This window comes from Leucoraja erinacea, chromosome 4 (assembly GCF_028641065.1).
Source record: "Leucoraja erinacea ecotype New England chromosome 4, Leri_hhj_1, whole genome shotgun sequence".
Taxonomy (NCBI): Eukaryota; Metazoa; Chordata; class Chondrichthyes; order Rajiformes; family Rajidae; genus Leucoraja; species Leucoraja erinaceus.
Window position 1 is genome coordinate 31,630,959 of NC_073380.1, and position 12,696 is coordinate 31,643,654.

Consider the following 12,696-nt stretch of genomic DNA (forward strand, 5'->3'; position numbering starts at 1 on the left):
ACATCTTCTACCTGCAACATTCACCCAGAGAGTCATAGAGTTATACAGCATGCAAACAGGCCCTTCACTCCAACTCGACCATGATGACCAAGTTGCCTAAATGAAGGGGTGTCAGGGGTTATGGGGAGAAGGCAGGAGTATGGGGTTGAGTGGAAATATAGATCAGCCATGATTGAATGGCGGCACCTGAAGGCTTGGTGGTCGGCGGGACCGTGACCGAAGGCTTGGCAGTCAATGAGACTGAGGACCCACCCGAAAGCTCGTCGGACGCCGTAATCAGGGGACCGCCAAATGCTTGTCGGTCAGCGTGATCGGGTACCAGCCTGAATACTCGATGGTTGGTGGGATCGGGAACCTGCCCAAAGACTCGTCGGTTGGCATAACTGGGAGAGAGCTGGAGACGTCAGGCGCGAGGAGCAGGGTGAATGGGGTAATGCCTCCAGCACCTTCAACGTAGTTCAGAAGGCACCCCGGGGACACAAAGATGACCAGGCAAGGACAGGAGAAGAACATTGGTTCCTGGGAATGGGAAAGTATATCCAGGACTTTAAATGGCGGTGCACGCATGTGTAATATATGGAGAAAGAATTTCACTGTGCGGTTGCATGTGTGATAAATAAAGCACTATTGGACTACTGGAATAAACGATGGGCCGAATGGCCAAATTCTAATCCTATAACATGAATATGAATAAGTTCCATTTCCCTGCACCTGTCCCATATCCCTCCAAATCATCTCCATTCATGTACTTGTCCAAGTGTCTTTTGAAAGTCATAATTGTACTTATCTCCCCCGCTGGACTGGTGGCTTGTTACTATACTGGCAGCTTGTTCATTATGTCCACCTGTGTGAAAAATATGCCCCTTAGGTCCTTTTAAAATTGTTCCCCTCGCTTTAAACCCATGCCCTCTGTTTTTAGACTCCCCTTCACGTCACCATTCATCTTATCTATGGTTCTCATGATCTTGTTAATTCTGGCCAAATTGGAGAGGCCAGGACACTAAACTTGAGCTTCTGGGCTGCTAGGCCATATGGTCAATTTAAAAATGCCATCTGCAGAAATGGGACAAGCTGCAGAATGGTGCCAATTTGTCTAGAGCCTAGATAAGAGCTGCAGGAAGTGAATGGAACATCTGCAGATCCTGACAATTAGGTACAAATTGCATAGAATGGATTGGATGAATGCAAACCAAACATACACATTGTAAATAATGTTTCAAAGCTTTACTTTGCTAGATGTTGATTGGATTAAGTATTGAACCTTGTCTGGGTTTCTTCAATATCAAGGCACATGTTGCGATGTTTGCTTCCTTTCAGAAGCTCCGTTTGAATACATTGTATTAGTCACTGCATTATTGGTTTGGGGAAATGCCTATCATGTACTGGGTTAATCTATATCTGTTATTGGACTGTAAAGAGACCACCCCCATGTGGTTCGACTCCTCAAGGTTCGGGACCTATAAAAGGCCGCTCCCACAAGATCCTGTGTCGATCTTCTGGGAGAGCGCTTGGGACTGCGTGACCTTCTGGAGTGTCTCTGCTTGAACGAGGCTAAGAGGGCTTGATCAGGCAGATACGAGGATCGAACCCGTAATGGTTAGGTACAGTGGTGGGAACTGTAATTGTGTTTTGTCAAAATAAAGATTAGTTGCGTAAATGCTTGACTCAGTGATTTTTGACTGAAACTAAACTGGGGGGAAGCTTAGAATGAGCTATTTACAAACTCAAAAAGATCAGTAAGGTCACCTCTCAGCCGCATCTGCTCCATGAATTACAGACCCAGCCTATCAAGGCTCTCCTTATAATTCAAGCCCTCCAGTCGTGACAAAATTCCCGTGAATTCCTCTGCATCCCCTCTAGCTTAAATTGAATTATTCCTTTAGTATGACCAGTACTGCACATAATATTCCAGTTGTGGTCTCACCAGCATCTAATACAGCTGTAACATGACATCCCAACGCTCATACTTAATGACGTGTCTGGTAGTGGCATGGTGGCGTAGCAGTAGAGTTGCTGCCATAGGGTGCTGCAGCGCTAGAGACCCGCGGTCAATCACGACTTCGGGTGCTGTCTGTAAGGAGTTTGTACTTCTCTCCATGACCATGTGGGTTTACGCCGAGAACTTCGGTTTCCTCCTACTCTCCAAAGATGTGCAGGTTTGTAGGTTAATAGGCTTGGTGTACTTAAGACTTACTTAAAATGTAAATTGTCCCTATTGTGTGTAGAATAGTGTTAATGTGAGGGGATTGCTGGTTGGAGCAGACTCGGTGGCCGAGTTTGCACCATGCTGTATCTCTAAACTAAACTAAACTGAACTTAATGTGCCTTCTTCACAACCTAGTCTATGCTGTGTTGCCCTTAGCTGCTTCCCTTTCCACAGATACTGCTGACTCATCACTGTTTCCCTGCACAATCTTTAGTCCAGTTTCATTTAGTTTGGAGATACAGCATGGAAACAGGCCAAGTCCACACCGACCAGCGATCCCCACATATTTATACAAGCCTACATACACTAGGGACAATTTACACTTATACCAAGTATACAAACACAAGACAATTAACCTAATAACCTGTACAACTTTGGATTGTGGGAGGAAACCGAAGATTTTGGAAAAAGCCCACGTGGTCATGGGGAGAACGTACAAACTCCGTACAGCCAGCACCCATAGTCGGTCTCTGGTGCTGCAAGTGCAGTAAGACAGCAATTTTACATCTGCACCACGATGCCGCCCTTAGGACAATGTTTGGTTTGATACAGTGCATCACAACCTGGTTTCAGTAATTCGAACGGTCAAGAAAGAAAGAAGCTGCAGAGAGTGCTGGACATTGCCCGGTCCATCACGGGTGATGACTTCCCCACCATCAAAGGGATCTCTAAGAAATGCTTCCTCCAGAAGGCACCTAATATCATCAAAGACTCGCACCACCTGGCCACATTCTCATCTGGGGAGAAGATACAGGAACATGATAACTCTAGATTCAAGAACAGCATCGTCCTTTAACCATCAGAATATTATATCACCCTGCATAGCCCTAACCACAATTCTACCTCAGTGCTAAACCACTATGCACTTTGCAGTACTAAGCTTGCACCACGTACTCTGGCTTGCATTATCCTGACCCGGTTTATTTGGCCTTTGTTAATTTATTGTACATTTAATTGTTGTTGCATTTAATGTGCCTGTTAACTTGCAGCTAGTAAAAATTCCATTGTTCTGGTCTCGCTGCAATTGACAATTTAACACTTTTAAAATGTGATTTATTCAATTATTAAAACATTATATACAATACAATAAAACCAAAACTGAACCCACCGCCATAACACAAGACAAACAAATATACTGAATAAACTACTATACAATTATGTTACACTCCTTGTCAAGGATACATTCAAGCCCCTCTGGTGCCCAGCAGCCCCGGAAATACCCCAAGCGCCCGTGGACAACGCGTAGTCCCTCACTAACACCACCTGGGCGCTGACATAACCCCGGAAAAGGGGCAGGCAGCTGGCTCGGGCAGAGCCCTCTTCCGCCTGGTGCCGTGACTCTCCAATGACCACCTTGGTCAGGCCCCGGAGCAAAATAAACCAGACCGCTTTGGCCCTGCACATTAAACACTCTTGGAAGAGTCAGTCCAGTAACTAGAACCGTGACTTGGATCACTGAGGGCGGCAATCGTTTGGAAGTCGATCCCATCTGGCCCAGGTTTATGAGGCCATCACTCATCAGCAGGAAACAGCTGAGATTCTCACTCAGATACAGAGATATTTATCAGTGCATCTCTCCATGACCCACTAGACACCAGATGCTTGGATCGCTAGGCTTTCACTGGGACTTGAACTTTCCAGGAATTTATTGTGCTGTTTTCTTTTTATTCAGTCCCGCCTCCAACTAAACAGTCTGTGCTTTTGGAACTAAACCTTATTATAAAGTAGTCTTAAGTCAACGAGGAAGACATACTATTAAGGTCATAGGCTAGTGCAGCACAGAAACAGGACCTCCATCCCACTAAGGATAGACACAGAATGCTGGAGTAACTCAACGGGTCAGGCGGCATCTCTGGAGAAAAGGAATAGGTAACATTTTGGGTCAGAGCCTTCTTCTGACCCGAAATGTCACCTATTTCTTTTCTCCAGAGATGCTGTCTCATCCGCTGAGTTACTCTATCATTTTGTGTCTATCTTTGGTATAATCCAGCATCTGCAGTTCCTTCCCACACCTTTTTACCACTAGTTAGGTTTAGTTTATCATTGTCATGTGAATGTCTTTTTGTTGCGTGCTATCCAGTCAGTGAAAAGATCATACATGATTTCGATCAAATCGTTCCCAAGTGTCTCCAACAAGAAACCATAGACGAACTGTGGGATACATTCCCAGGTCACAGAATAACACCACTGCCTACAAGTCACTACATCCAAAGATAGACACAAAAACTCAGCGGGTCAGACCTCATCTTTGGAGAAAAGGAATAGGTGAAATTTTGGGTTGGGACCCTTCTTCACTACATCCATGCTGATTGTGGCTCCCAGCTATACCTATCCCATTTGTCAATATCAGGACTATTGCCTTCTATGCCTTCGTGATTCAAGTGCTTTTCGAGTTAGGATAAAAGTAGGCTACAAATTTGGATACTGCAGTGTATGGCAATTAATTGCTGAGGAAAGTGACAAAGTGGCGGCACAGTGGTGCAGCGCTAGAATTGCTTGCTGCCTTACAGCGCCAGATCCAGATTTGATCCAAATTTGACCCTGACTAGACGACAAATAAAGTTCAGCGGGTCAGACCTCAAAGAGTTTGCTGACTCTAGGATTGGTTTGTACAGTAAATTGGAAAATTGTACGGTGAATCGTTTCCATGCAGACTTGGTTGGCCGAAGGGCCTGTTTCCACACTGTATCTATAAAGTCGAAAGTAAAGATGACGGTAAAATGCGTACTGCGCATGTTGTTCCATTGTTTAAAAAGGGTTCTAAGAGTAAACCTAGCAATTATAGACCTGTTAGTTTGACTTCAGTGGTGGGCAAATTACTGGAAAAGATACTTAGAGACAATATATATAAGCATCTAGATAAACAGGGTCTGATTAGGAACAGTCAACATGGATTTGTGCCTGGAAGGTCATGTTTGACTAATCTTCTTGAATTTTTTGAAGAGGTTACTAGGGAAATTGACGAGGTTAAAGCAATGGATGTTGTCTATATGGACTTTAGTAAGGCCTTTGACAAGGTTCCTCATGGAAGGTTGGTTAAGAAGGTTCACTGTTGGGTATAAATGCAGGAATAGCAAGATGGATTCAACAGTGGCTGAATGGGAGAAGCCAGAGGGTAATGGTGGATGGCTGTTTATCGGGTTGGAGGCAGGTGACTAGTGGGGTGCCACAGGGATCTGTGTTGGGTCCTTTGTGTTTGTCATGTACATCAATGATCTGGATGAAGGTGTGTAAATTGGATTAGTAAGTATGCAGATGATACCAAGATAGGGGGTGTTGTGGATAATGAAGAGGATTTCCAAAGTCTACAGAGTGATTTAGGCCATTTGGAAAAATGGGCTGAAAGATGGCAGATGGAGTTTAATGCTGATAAATGTGAGGTGCTACACCTTGGCAGGACAAATCAAAATAGGACGTACACGGTAAATGGTAGGGAATTGAAGAATACAGTTGAACAGAGGGATCTGGGTATTACCGTGCATAGTTCCTTGAAGGTGGAATCTCATATAGATAGGGTGGTAAAGAAAGCTTTTGGTATGCTAGCCTTTATAAATCAGAGCATTGAGTATAGAAGCTGGGATGTAATGTTAAAATTGTACAAGGCATTGGTGAGACCAAATCTGGAGTATGGTGTACAATTTTGGGTCGCCAAATTATAGGAAGGATGTCAACAAAATAGAGAGAGTACAGAGGAGATTTACTAGAATGTTGCCTGGGTTTCAACAACTAAGTTACAGAGATAGGTTGAATAAGTTAGGTCTTTATTCTCTGGAGCGCAGAAGGTTAAGGGGGGACCTGATAGAGGTCTTTAAAATGATGAGAGGGATAGACAGAGTTGATGTGGACAAGCTTTTCCCTTTGAGAATAGGGAAGATTCAAACAAGACGACATGACTTCAGAATTAAGGGACAGAAGTTTAGGGGTAATATGAGGGGGAACTTCTTTACGCAGAGAGTGGTGGCGGTGTGGAATGAGCTCCCAGTGGAAGTGGTGGAGGCAGGTTCATTGGTATCATTTAAAATAAATTGGATAGGCATATGGATGAGAAGGGAATGGAAGGTTATGGTACGAGTGCAGGCAGGTGGGACTAAGGGGAAAAAATTTGTTCGGCATGGACTTGTAGGGCCGAGATGGCCTGTTTCCGTGCTGTAATTGTTATATGGTTATATGGTTATTTGGTGGGTTGTGACAACCTTTAAAGACTGTCTCTCTCTAAATCCTGTCGGTACCATGCTGGCAACTCAGTTAAAGGCTGACTACAACAATTAAACCTTGTGTTTACTTGATGCTCTGATGCTTAAGTGAGCAAATGAGGGAGTGATATTTAGCTCCGTAGACCAGTTCCGAAGTGCCCACAGATGCACAGCAGATCCCATGACATTAGACACTTTGTTTTGAACTGTTCACTAATGCCTAATAGAACTTGCTTTCTTATTAAGGATTTTCGTTGACAATACTTTTTGTTCCCTTACTTCAAGGGGAGGAATATCTTGAAAGCAAAGTCGCACTTCATCTTAATCCTGCTCCACCCTGCCTGTTCAAGCCATTAATTAAAGGACGAGTTTGTTGCTCATTCAGAATCGAGGAGCTATTGTGAGCTGTGATTTTCCCTGAACTGGATTAGCTTTATTTTTGATGTTTCTCTTATTGGGGGCTGTTTGCTTATTCAGGGAATAAAAATGAATCCGAACCACTTGTGATCAGCTTTGGTTGAACACAGTCCCGCCGGCCGCAACTGAATAGGGTCACGTGTCTTAATAAGAATGGCCCATTGAAGTTAGGCTAGGCTTTGTTGTTCATCTGACAGAAGAGATTAATGACCAGGGCAACTAATCCTTAAAGCCCACAATCAAGATGAATGGGAGGTTTGGGTATTAATAAAGGCAGAATGACACTTTGACATTGGCAGGGTTATTAAGAATCCTGTGAATAGCAGAAACGGAATCATGTGCTTCCAATCATGTTGAATACAGCTCAGGATTCCCCAGCAGTTGAAATGCCTTCTCTAAATCTGCCCTGCCTTATCTAGACATTCATTGGGCAACTACAGAAACTGTCCCTGACGAAGAAGTTGGTTTCAATTCCATATTTCAAGGAAATCTACCCATCGATGTAATTTTGCAGTCCGCAGCTTTGAGGATAATTTTTTTTGTTATGTAATTCAATATGATCATCAATCAGATGATTTCAACATCATCATTTAATTGGACACAGTCCGAAATATTTGAGGTGCATCTTTAGACATGCAATATTATCATTTAGATAGACAACATATGGTTACATTAACAATGTATTGGACTCTAGAGATTTGAAACCCCAAGCTTTACAAACCTAACTCCTGTCTACTTCATCATGATAATTCCCAATAGCCAAATATCATTCCATCTTGGAAAAAGGAAACTGACAGAATCTGTTTGGATAATGGAACTTCAGTTATAAACAGTGGCAGATTGAGCATGTCTATAATGTACATGTATATATGGAATCGCCTATTATTTGAGGGATGATAGACCTCTTCTACCGTGATTGAGGAACAGGAATTTGAGTCTATGCCACCATTTAATTACATCAGGTTTGGTTTAGTTTAGTTCAGTTTAGTTTTGAGATCCAGCATGAAAACAGGCTCACTGAGTCCGTGACGACCTTCGATCACCTGTACGCTAATTCTATTTTACACACTAGGGACAATTCACAGAAGCCAATTAACCTACAAACCTGCACACCTTTGGAATGTGGGAGGAAACCGGAGCACCCGGAGCAAACCTATACGGTCACAGTGGGAACATACAAATTCTGTACAGACAGCACCTGTAGTCAGGATTGAACCCCGGGCTCTTGCACTGTAAATCAGCAATTCTACTGCTGCGCCACTATGCTGCCCCAGATAATATGCTGACTTTTCACTTTCCTACCAGGGAGGACAATTCCAGATGTAACCCCAGGATATACTCCGTTTTCTAGATCTTGCAATCAACTTGCAATCCTTTTGCAGCATTCTTACGTCCAATTGATTTGCCTGCACATCTTTGTATTATCAGTAAATTTAGCAACTATACCTTGACTCATGCATCCCGCTCAATTATATAAATTGTCTAAAGTAGAGGACCCAGCACTGTGGCACAATGCTGTTTACTGTTTCACAACCAGAAAAACCACAACCATATCTATGCCCACTCCCTGCTTCCAGTTAGACAGTTAATCTTCTATCCATGATAATAAGTCGCCTCCTAAACCAGGAGGTTTTTTTTCCTTAATAATCCTGGATCCAGTGAGTCTTGGATATCCAAGTACAGTATATCCACTGGTTTCTCCTTTAACCACAACACATGTGTTCTTCAAAGAACTCTAAAAATCGCTCAAACATTTCCCTTTGCAAAAACCACGTTGACTTTGCTTTGTTAACTTGACTTTTTCTCAATGCTTTTCTATAATTTCTTCAATAAAAGCTTCTAGCATTTTCCCTAAGTTCATTGTCAATCCAACTGCCCTGTAGAACCGTGCTTTCTTTCAAATTCAGATTCAGATTCAGATTCAATTTTAATTGTCATTGTCATTGTCAGTGTACAGAACAGAGACAACGAAATGCATTTAGCATCTCGCTTGAAGAGCGACATAGCAAACGATTTGGGGGGGGGGGGGGGGGGGGGGGGGGGCAGTCACCGAGGTACGTTGTTGAGGTACGTTGTTGAGTAGACAGCCGCCGAAAGAATACACTCACACTCGTTACGAATAATAGAGCAGCATTTGCTATTTTCCAATCCGATGAGACGTTTCGAGAACCTAGGGAACTTTGGAAAATTAAAGCTATCTGAGTCTGACGAAGGGTTCCGACCTGGAACATCAGCAGTCTGAAGAAGGGACATAATCTGAAAAATGTTGGACCCGCCCCCCTACCCTACAGATTCCTATTAAATCTATCCCCTTTCATCTTAAACATACTACATTACTTTAAAGATGTAGAGCAGGAACAGGCTCATCGGCCCACCGAGTCCATGTTGATCACCCAGTACACTAGCAGTATTCTACACGCTGGGAACAATTTACATTTTTACCAAAGTCAATTAACCTACAAACCTGTACATCTTTTGAGTGTGGGAGGAAACCGGAGCAGACAGACAGCACCCATAGTCAGGATCAAACCTGACGCTGTAAGGCAGCAACTCTACCGCTGCGCCACTGTGCCGCCTCATGTCCTCTTGCCCTCTTGTTTTTGATTCCCCTACTCTGAGTAAAAGACTCTGTGCATTCACCCCAACCCTAGTCTCCTCACGATTTTATACACCTTTATAAGATCACCCCTCAGCCTCCAAGGAATAAAGTCCCAGCCTGCCCAACCGCTCCCTATAGCTCAGCCCCTCAAGTCCTGACAACACCTTTGTAAATCTTCTCTGAATTCTTTCCAGTTTAATGACATCTTTCTTCCAGCAGAGTGACCAAAGCTGAACACAGTGCAGCAAGTGTGGCCATACCAACGTCTTGTACAACTGTAACATAACTTTTAATTCATGTTTGTAAATTTAAGGTAGAGGCGAACAGTTCTAGATTTGAAAATATAAGGAAAATTAAAGAGGAAAGTGATTGTCTTCAGAATAGCCTGAATTCTTTCTAATTGCCTCAGACCTGACTTCTGCATGGTCAACGTATCAGTGATTCAATGCTACTTTATTGTCACATATATCTAGGTTCGGTGAAGTGTTTTGTTTTGCATCCAACCCAGTAAAATCATGTAGAAGATCTCACCCAGACAGTGCACTAGTGTTGCCACGTTTTGGTGCTGACAAAGTAACAAAAGTTTATGAGCAGTCCTGTCTACTGCCGGCCTCCTCCCCAACTCCTTGCCAGGTCCCCCTTCATTCTCTGCACCAATCCCCCCCCCCCCCCCCCCCACATTGCCGGGTTCCCCTTCGATATCAGACCCCCCCCGGGTTCCCCCTTCAATCTCGGCACCCCCCTCCCTCCTCTTCTGCCGGGATCCCCTCAGTTATCGGTGGCCCCCCTTCAATGTAGCCACCTGAGGAACAAACTGAGCTCAAGTTTCACACTTGGAAAGGGGATGTAAGTGTGTGAATGGCAGCAAAATCTACACTGCATGATTCTAATTTTGAGACAGACATGTTAATACGCCACAGTATTTCAAAGATCACTCCACATCACAAATGTTCACACGCTATTGACATTAAGTGTCCCTTAATGCTTATTTTACTTTGTGGATTCATGTGCGAAAGAAAGATTGCGTAACTGTAAAAAAATGCAAAGAAAAGCCATAAGGCTGAAACAAAACTTCTCTTTATTATAAATTTATTTGGAAAACGTCTTAAGTGGATATTAGCGGTCTTTGGCTTATTACTTTGACATCATACAGATACCCAGATGCCTAACCTCCCCATTCATGCTTAATCCCTTAATTTAACAGTATAAATTGTAGAAGGTTTCTTATCTAGCTCCTAAAAATGTGAAATGTTTATCAAAAGACTTATTTGGTACAAGATCCAGAGCCACATTTGATCCCCATCTTGTGCAGAGATGATCAATCTTTGGCTAAGGGTTCATTTGAGATGCTAACATTTTTTTATTTTTCAAAAATAAACTTTATTCAGAATGTATACAAAACCAAAACTGTGCAAAAACTCTCCAGGCATTCTTAGTGTCTATACATTCAACAGTGTCATAGAGTCATAGAGTCAAAGAGTCATACAGCCCAGACACAGACCCTTTGCGCCAAATAGCCTGCGCTGACCAAAGTGTCCCATCCATACTCATGCCACTTGCTTGTGTTTAACCCATATCCCTTTACGCCTTTCCTATCCATATAACCGTCCCAGTGTTTTAAGTGTTGCATAGTACTTGCCTCAACTACCTCCTCTGGCAACACATTCCATATACCCACCACCTGTGTGTAAAAGATGCCTGTCAGGCTCCTATCAAATCTTTCCCCTCTCACCTTCAACCTATGTCCCCTAGTTCTTAATTCCCCCTCCCTGGGTAAAATAGTATGCACACCTATCTTTACACAAAACACCCTTGCCGGTTATTTGAGATGCTAATATTAACATCTAAGCTTGGGAAGAGTGGGTCGAGCATAAACATTATAATTCAATCAGTCTAATATATTAAATTGCAAAATTGATGAACATGATTTAATAATTTGAGATGGTACAGTAGAGTAGCTGATTGAGCTGCTGCCTCAAAGCGCCAGAGACCTGGTTCGAACCTGACCTGGATTGGTGTCTGTGTGGAATTTGCACATTTTCCCTGTGACCGCGTGGATTTCCTACAGGTGCTCCGGTCTCCTCCTAGACCACAAAGACGTGGGGGTTTGTAGTTAGTTGGCCTCTGTAAATTGTCCCTCGTGTGTACAGAGTGGTTGAGGAACTGCGATAACATAGAACCAGTGTGAATGGTTGATGAATAATCGCCGTGGACTTGATGGGCTGAAGAGCCTATTTCACTGCTGTACCTTGTTTAGCTCAGATATTAGTTTAGTGATGACAGGCCCTTCAGTCCACTGTGTCCACGCCGACCAACAATCTCCCGTTCACCAGTTCTATCCTGCATACTAGGCACAAGTTACAGAAGCCAATTAACCTACTATCCGGCACGTCTTTGGCAAGTGGGAGGAAACCAGAGCACCCAAAGGAAACCCACAGGTCACAGGTAGAACGTACAAACTCCTCACACACAGCACCCGAGGTCAGAATCAAACCCATGTTTCTGGCGCTGTGTGGCAGCAGCCCTACTACAGCGCCTCTGTGCCACCCTGCCTCTTAAGCTAAACTAAAACGGAATTAATTCCACCTCATTGCAACTCCATCATTAATACTTGCTGACCGCACAAAGTTACTTATTTTCAGTTACACAAGGGAAATGTCTATGGGCTTTCACTTTGATGGCCAGTGCAAGTACTTCTAAGCGCTTTTAGAAATGCAAGTCAGAGCCCCGGGCTGCCGAGACCTGCCTCAGTGAAAGAAAAACGCAGCGAGTGATGACGACTATTTCAGCATTGTTTGATTATGGAAGGATACCGTTCAGAAGGAGCCCATTTGACCCGTTGTGCTTTTGACAACTCTTTGAAGCACTCTGATTAGTCTCACTTCTCTGCTCTTTGCCCGTGGCCCTACAAAACCCTCATTTTCAAGTACAAACCTAGTTCCTCTACAGTTATCGTTAAATCTACGCCCAGCGGACAGTGCGTGGTGATCACAAGAAGATTACCAGTCATGCTGAATGTCTAAAATTTTAAATTAACTATATTTAAGTTAATTTTATTTAATTTATCCGAAATAATATTAACGCCTTCCTTTTTGCCATTTTCGCATTTTAAGGTCGCTTCAATACTCACAAACTGAAATCCTACAAAGTTATCTCTCATCTCCATCCCTACCATAACTCCATCCTTGTTCTGAAAACAGAGCCTCATGTTCAGTTCTAATTACCTGTCCAAAGTTCTTGACGATGAAGGTCCATGACTGACTTTTCCCAGTTCCATATTA